The sequence below is a fragment of the Ochotona princeps genome, chromosome 14 (assembly GCF_030435755.1).
Source record: "Ochotona princeps isolate mOchPri1 chromosome 14, mOchPri1.hap1, whole genome shotgun sequence".
NCBI lineage: Eukaryota > Metazoa > Chordata > Mammalia > Lagomorpha > Ochotonidae > Ochotona > Ochotona princeps.
Genome location: NC_080845.1, coordinates 29,490,876 through 29,499,243, shown reverse-complemented (window position 1 = coordinate 29,499,243; position 8,368 = coordinate 29,490,876).

Below are 8,368 nucleotides of genomic sequence, written 5' to 3'. Positions count from 1 at the left end.
TTGGTCTAGATTATATCAAAGCTCTGCTACTGCATAACACACCACTCTAAAGTGACTAAAGGAGCCACCACTGTCTTCAAGATTCTGTAGGCTGGCAGTTTAGACAGGGTTCAGTGGGAAGGCTTTCTGGACTCAGCTGGGATTCCTCTGACTTTCCGGGTCAGCTGCAGGTTAGCTGTAGATTGAGTGAGCTGCCTCAAATGTTTCAGGCCCGGGCTGGGACAGGGGGCTGATTCACTGGCCCTTACCAGCTGGTTTATTCACACAGGGGAGACAAAGATGCCCGCACGTGGAGTGGCAGGGTGCAAGGCCTCTTGAGGCTTAGACTCAGCACCAAGGTCACCTCTGCTGCATTCCCTTGGCCAAAACCAGTCCTGGACTCAAAAAGGGATGAGGCAGCAGGAGCAGACTTCACTCTGGATGGCAAGAGCTACCCAGTTGTATCTGCAAAACCCATGGGTCAAGGGTGCTGGTGGTAGGGGAAACTACTGTATTTTTGCTACTACTACTTTTGCTGACAGTCTGCCACCGTACCACCCCACCCTGAAAAATAAAACATTGCCCTTGAGTTTGTTCCCTGGGTGTCCCAGCAAGGAATTGGGGTTACATTCTGTTTTTTTTTTCCACTCTCTGGTTCAAGCTTATTTTTATTTTTATTGTTTTTCATGAATTTTTTAAATTAAATTTATTCATTAATTACATTGTGTTGTAATGTCATAGGAACTGGGATTCTCCCCCCACTTCCTCACACCCTCCCCCCATGGTGGGTTCCACCACCCTGTTGCGTAACCATAGTTCAAGTTCAGTTGAGATTCCCTCTTAGCAAGCATATGCCAAGCATAGAGTCCAGCATCTTATAGTCCAGTCAAGTCCAACTACTTAATGGGGAGACCCTTTCTGGTCTGAGGGCAGAGCCAGCAGAGTATCACCCCGATCAAATAAAAGCACTAACATATTATCAGCAACAATTAACATCGGTATGGAATTAATTGACATAGTATTGAGCAGCCAACATGTTAAAAATAAATGCGATTTCTTAACCACATTCTGTGACCACCCCATTCACATTTCCATTTTAGTTTATATATTACATATGACATAACATCCATAACATAACATGTTATGCATAACACCATATCTTCTTAAATTAAGGCGAACATGTGGTATCTAACCCTTTGGGATTGGCTCATTTCCCTTAGCATTATGGTTTCTTCACTGCTGGTGGGGCTGCAGGCTGGTACAGCCTCTATGGAAATCAGTATGGAGAATATTCAAACAACTCAAAATCGACATACCGTATGATCCGGCAATAGCACTCCTAGGAATATATCCAAAACACCTGTTTTATGAGAAACCAACATGCACTCCTATGTTCATAGCCGCACAATCAGTAATTGCAAAAACATGGAAACAACCAAAATGCCCATCAACAGAGGATTGGATAAGAAAGCTATGGTTCATCTACTCCATGGAATACTACTCAGCTATTAAAAAAAAACAAAATGCAGTTCTTTGTGGCCAAATGGGCCAAACTGGAAATCAAGCTTATTTTTAGATCTAGTCTAATAAAAATGAATTTCACACCTGGGTTACTCACCCAGCTAACAAACACTTGGTTCTTATTGATGCCCAGGCTGCCTGGATTTGCAGTTCCCCTACCTTGGAGCACAATCATTGTTAATTACTTGCTTTATTTGGTTTTCTTGCATTTACCAATAGTCAATGGCCTGTGTTAGGTTTTCTTGTGATCAGCGGGGCTTAACTCAGGTCTGTTTTTTTGTCTCAGAGCTGTCTTTTCCAAGAGAGTTTCAACAAAACTCTTGTTTACTAGCTTATTGAACATAAGGCTTTATCTTCTTATTGCTAAGGCTCCTTATTCACTGCTCTGGAGCCACAGCCAGCTCTGTCAAACAAAAGGCTACAGATAAGCCTCCTCTTTGCCCGAGGTAGCTAAATCCTGGGACATGGAATAAAGAAGAGAGCGGATTGTGAGCTCCTGGATGCTCCTTCAGTGCCTGTCCGGCCATACTGCCTTACTTCCTCTAACCCTACCCGCCACAGGGTTACCAGATGACCTAACACAGAGATCTAGCCTATCATAGAGCTCACAGCAAAGCTGTGTTCCTTGTCATGATCCCTTCTCCTTGAACCTGAACCAGGCCTTGTTACCTCCATGGATCAGGAGACAAGGCAGAAGTGATGATGAGCCCTGGCCTTAAGAGAGCTTGCATGTTTCCTTATGTACCTCACTATTGTCAGAGGCAAGAGGTGCCCAGGCTGGCCTTGGGGTGGTCCAAGGAAGAAGGTAAGGGAGCCTTGGAGAGGTGCCAACCCAGCTCAGCGGAGTCTAGCTCACAACAGCCAGCTCCCAGTCCTCCCCAGATGTGTCAGCCAGAAACACTGCTGCTTATCAGAAGTCACTGAGATTTAGCAACAGCTGATGGAGCATTCTTCTGCCTTAACCTCAGCAGGGAGCCCCTGTAGCTCAAAGGCTAATCCAGGCCAGCACCTGGACCCTGCCAGGCCTCCTGTGTCATCTCCATGTCTCCTTTTGCACTGTAGCGATGACTTCGAATGACTTGTCATCCTTCAAATGCCCCATGCTGGTTCCGATGTCCATGTCATTTCACCTGGCAGGCCCTTGGCCTGGAATGCAATTCCCTCCTCCTTTGTCTGCCTTGGAAAACTCCTATTCATCTGACAACATCCAGCTCAGGCAGCATCTCCTTCACAAAGCCGCCTGTGCTGGCCACTGCTCTACAGTCACTCCCACTTGTGTGAGGGGTGTGGATTTGGGTGTGCCCACTACAGCTCCCATCCAGGACAGTATCCTACCATGTTGATTCTTGCTTTATCTTGGGTTTGACATTATTTCCCATCCATGAGGCCCATTCCCTGGAGAGCAAGGACAGCATAACCTCAGTGCCTATTTGCAGGGTGCCACCTGGCTCTAATAATACCCTGCTGTTTGATAAGCATTTAAGATCCCTTCTCCCAACCCCAGCCCCCACCAGCTGGAGAGGAAACATTTGAGTTGGGCCTTGACCAAAAGGTAGGATTTGGACACAGAGACAGAGAAAGGCGCTGCAGAGAGAAGGCGCAGCATGGGTGAAGGCACGGGGCCTAGAAAACGAGGGCGACAGTATTTTATCTTGGCTCAGCTTTTTAAGCAAGAGTAGCAGAGTTAGTGTTATGTGTGATTAAAACGCTGCACACATATGCTAAGTGAAGGAGTATCATCTTTTTTGGAAGGCTTGCCCATCAGGAAGAGATGCAAGGCTGTGTCTCTTGGCCCCAGAACTAGATGGCTTTTGAATTGCATGAGGTGCTGACAGAGGGGATGCATGAGGATGTCCTGCAGTGGGGTGCTTCTGCATTCCTCCCAGGTACTTCTGCCCATTTTCTGCCTGGCAGGCACAGAGGAGTGCAGCAGCCAAGGGGTTAATGTAGTCATGTAGTCCCAGGTGGTGCAGCCGGACCCACTGCTCTCTGCTGGAGGAAGTTATTCCATGAGGAACACTGGTTATTGGAATCTAGACGCCAAGTGCTCTGTTCTCACTCCCCACTGAGAATACCAGGGGGAAGGGCGAGGCCTCAGTGGCATTTTGCCCTGCACGGGGTGGCTCCAGGGCCCTCACACTCATGGGAGCACCTGTGCTAAAGCAGGGTGGAGTCTTTTACACATCCCTTCTTCTCCGTCCATTATGAAACCAACAAGTGTCTCTGCATGGAGTTCCCAAGCCACTTGGTGATGGCTCTCAGCCCTTCCATGATGGCCTGGCTACCTTCTGTCACCTTCATGCCATCAAGGGCAGAGAATGGGTCCGTGCAGTTCACCATAGGACAAGCCTCTCCACCCTGCCCCACCTGGCAAGGTACTGAGCCTGGCACTGGAGAGGTGCTGGGTAGTCACTGAATGAGTACCTATGTGGGAAGTTCAGAAAAGGTGCACTCAGCTCAGCACCTCCAGCCAGAAGGACATGTTTTCTATGCAAGCATCTATTCCATGGTTTTGAATGACACTTTACCTCTTCACAGCATTTTGTCCTGTGTCCTTAAAGTCCTTCCTGGGAGTCATGGTTATGGTGCAGCTAGTTAAGGCTGCATACTGCAAGGCTGACATCCCATGTCACAGGGCTGGTTCAAATCCTGGCTGCTGTGCTTCCAGTCCAGCTGTCTCCTGCTATACCTGAGAAAGCAACAGAAGATGGCCTAGGTATTGGGACCCCTGCCACCCATGGGGAAGACCAGCATGGAGTTTCTAGCTCCTGGACTGGCCTGGCCCAGATCTGCTGTTGTAGCCATTTGGGAAGTGAACCAGCAGATAGAAAAGCCTCTCTCTTTCTCTTTCCCTCTCTGTCATTTTACCTTCAAAACAAACAGTCTTTTAAAATGTTTGTTCATAACGAAAAGGTAAAGCAACCACTTATGTTCCCAGTGCACAGAAGTGTGTCTTGTTGCAGAATATTTACACTAAATCCAATTTTTAACATTTCTTTCAGAATAGCTCCCTGGACTAGGGACGCATTCCCCTGCTCTGGGACTGGTTTCTTTCCCAGTGATTGCATTGTATTTCATTTCCAGGGGGGCTAAAATGTCAGAGCACTGTGATGGCTTCCACAGCATGGCGTGAGCACTGCTGCCCACAAAGCTTGGGCTGATGTCCACTTTGGCATGTTGACATCAGAGTGAGCCAGAAGCTCAGAGAGGCAGTCCAGGGTCATGTGTCAGGCACATGTGCTTGGGAAGACCAGGTGGAGGAAAGACTTCGGGCCTCTAGTTGCTCCTCTGTGCACTGCAAGGACAGCCTTGTGATGTCTCGTGACGCACGCTGCCATGTGGCTTGCAGGCGTGGGTACCCAGGGAAGGGCTGGAGAGCTGGCAAACTGCATTTTCCTCACTGCTCTTCATGTTCCGCTTTGCCCAGTGGAGGCACAAGGAAGGGGTGAGGCAAACCGCATCTCCCAGAGACTGGGTCATCACCCATCCATTTCCAGGAGATACACAAAACCACCTTTCTAGATTTCAGTATTCACTGGCTTCTTATCAGGCTCCTGGTGGCTGTGAGGGTGGGAGGAGAAGGAGGTGGTCAGACAGAGGACTTTGCCAACTCTAATCCCTGAGTCTCCTGAGCTAATGTCACACTGGCAGACAAAGCAATGTTCACCATGGGGACTGGGGAAGGAGCCTGCCCTTGGCTGTACCTCCGTGCACTCACTGACCTCCAGTGGTGCCTGCTCAGCCTGGAGCCTGCATGCCCTTCGGAGGAGAGCCATCCTCTCTCTGTATCACCTGCAGGTCTAGGCCTCTTCCCAGTGCACCTTCCAGGGCTACCCACACCAGAACCTCCTTAGGGGACACTGGGTTATACTGCAAGTATGTTTACCCATGCGAAAGGGAGGGCTTTGTGAAGAGCCTGACCACAGTCCCACCTCCATCTCCCCTGGAAGGTCAAGGCTCCCTTATAGTGAGGTAGTCAGCTAGTTCAGGGTCACGAGCTTGGAAGTCACTCCCCCACCACCTAGGTGTTCCTTCCTGCCCACCTGTGACTCTCACCTATCCTCTGAGAGGGGACAGTGTTGCATTGTTGTATAACCACTCCCTTCACAGGCCCCTATAAAGGCTCATGATAAGGAAGGGCTTGCTCTCTTGGTCGCATGCTTCCCTTGCTCCAGCTTTCTGACTCTTGGCCTCCAGGACAAAATCCCCTGAGCATGGCCCCTGTGTGTCTGTATTCCTCACCCTCTGTTTACTGCTTGGGCAGGACAATGGAGACAGCAATGCTAAGATGCTTTGCATTTCTAATTTGTGTACTGTTGGGAGTTCCAGGAGAGGTGATGCCTAGCAGTAGTGAAATGTGGGCAGAAAAGCCAGCGAAAGGTGAATGTCTGCAGCTTTGTGTGTCCAGGTGCTCGTTGCATAGGATATCTCTTAGAATAACTTATATTGTTGGGGAGGATGCGACATAGGTCTTTAACTTAATAGATGAACTTCAGGGTAAAGACCATTTGTTCCTCTTGGGGTTATGATTGACTGGATTGCAATATGGACTTGTGATTTGCTATTTCGAGTGGGCCCTGTTATTACCAAGCTTGGTTAATAAAGACTCCTTAATAAAACCTAGACATGTCTGGCATTATCTCACTCTCATCCCATAACACATAGCTTCAGCTAACATCTGAAAGAACAAGTGCATCCTCTGGGTATTGGAGGTACCCTCTAGGCTGTGTGTCCCTTTTTGAAGGTTGGTTCCTGGCTTGCCCATTCCTGTGCCCACCGTGCCAGCTTCTTGCCCCTGTACAGGCAGTTTCAGCAAACCATGTACTCAGAACATTTCTGTTCCAGGGACACCCATCGAACAAATGCCAGGTGCTACTCTGGGTGTTGCAGATGGGTGGGCACTGGGGCATGTCTTCCATTGGGACAATAGAAACAGGCAGGAACAACATAAACATATAAAGTGTGGTTTCTGTGGGCCTCCATGGCTGGCTGAGTTTCTCTGGACTTGGGAGGGTATGTTTGTGAGCATCTGACTTAGAATCCAGCCATGTAAGGTTAAGAGGGCAGGCTGGGAAGTAAGTAGTTAGCTGCTGTCCAGGGGAGCATATCCCAGAGGTGCTAGAGGTCAAGGACAGCCCATTCTAGGGCACTGTCACAGGGCACATAGGGCAGAGGAGGGAAAGATGGCTTGGGGAGGGGGGGAAGACACGGAAATTTGGGATTTGGACCCATTTCTGAATGGCTCAAGTGCACATTGCAAAATTCACCTGCAGATTTCAGTCAATCTGGTCTTCCCTGGGACAAGGGATTTATGTTTACCCAATAATGTGGGCAAGGCCAGGCAGTGAGCAAAACCATCAAAGGGGGCAGGTGCTTTGTACAAGGCACCTGGAGAGTGCAGTGAGGGGTTCCGATTTTATTCCGAGACCTGGGGGAGAGCTGGGACTGCTTTTCTTCTGAAGAGGATCTCTGTGGCTGCTTGGCAGAGTCATTCTGATTTAATCAAATCAAATAGCTTTGGAGTGCAGCCAGACAAATTGCCTTCCAGCTCCTGGAGCCAGGAGCCGTTGCCGCCCCTTGCTGCATTTCACTAAGCTCCCCTATACAACTCGGAACCCAAATTTCCCAAGAAGACAAACATTCAATTTCTGCTTTAGATTTGCATTAGAAAGAGACCTTAATTACTCTGATCTCTAACACCTCAGAGGAGCTGATGTGAGCTTTTTCAGATGCAAAGAGTGTTAATTGGCTAAGGGACCCAGCTGAGCTAAACCACCCTGTAATGGGAAGGGGGTGGGCCCAGGAGGTAGGGAGGAGGTGAGAGGGAGAAGACACCTCCCCATTAGTTGATATTCCTGGAGTGTGTGTGTGTGTGTGTGTGTGTGTGTGTGTGTTTGAGAAGTTGGATGGTTGACACTTTGCCTCTAGTCTCCTTCACTTACTCCCTTTCACCCTCTCACCCACCATCTCCAAGAACTTTCTCCCTCCCACACACCCCAATGTCCTGGGGCAGTGACCCCCCAGTGATCACCCCAATGACCTCAGGCACCCAGTTGACTGTGGGTGGATGGTCTGTTAGCTGCAAGGTCATCTGTTTGGAGGACAAGATCCTATGTCACACTTTTCTCCTTGCCCAGACCAGGTTGTGTTCCCAGAAAATGTGAGCTGGATGAATAATAGAGCGATAATAATCTCAGGGCAGGTGTTTGGTCTAGGAGTGAAGACTCTGTGTGGGATGGCTGCCTGCTGACTCCTGGCTTCTCTGCTTTAGATCCAACTTCCTGCTAAGGAGGTAGCAGGCACAGCAGCTGATGAGTGGCTCCCCTGTTTACCCTGCTCTCCCAGCAGAACTAAGAGACCTGGATGGAGTGCCAAGCTTCTGGCTTGGGTCCCAGCCCAGTCTTTTCTCTCTCAATGAATAATATACATAAATGAAAATGTAAAGATATTTATTACTTCTAGGCCTTCTGAGCATGACTAAGTGAAACTGCAGAGACAGTAACACAATAGGAGCCGTCTCTTACAAGGAGCTTGCAGGGATTCTGTTTTGTCTCTGAGCTAGGAGATATTTTATCCTGCTCTCCAATTCTGACAGGGTAAATCCCTTGCAGAATAACTGCTGGGATGTTTGTGGGATGATTTCATACATACCCCCCCACGCCAACAAGGAAACTTTGTTCTGTTCACTACCCTGGCTGAGTGTGTAGGCCAGCCAGCTTCTGGCCTTTGAAGTCTCCATAAGGATGTGTGAATGAATGCATGCTTGGATGCCTCTAGTGATGGGAGTTTGGTGTCTTCCAAGGAAGATCTCTCTTTTTGCTCATCTTCCCTTCCTCCTCCTTCTCCTCCTGCCCTTCTTCTTCATCTT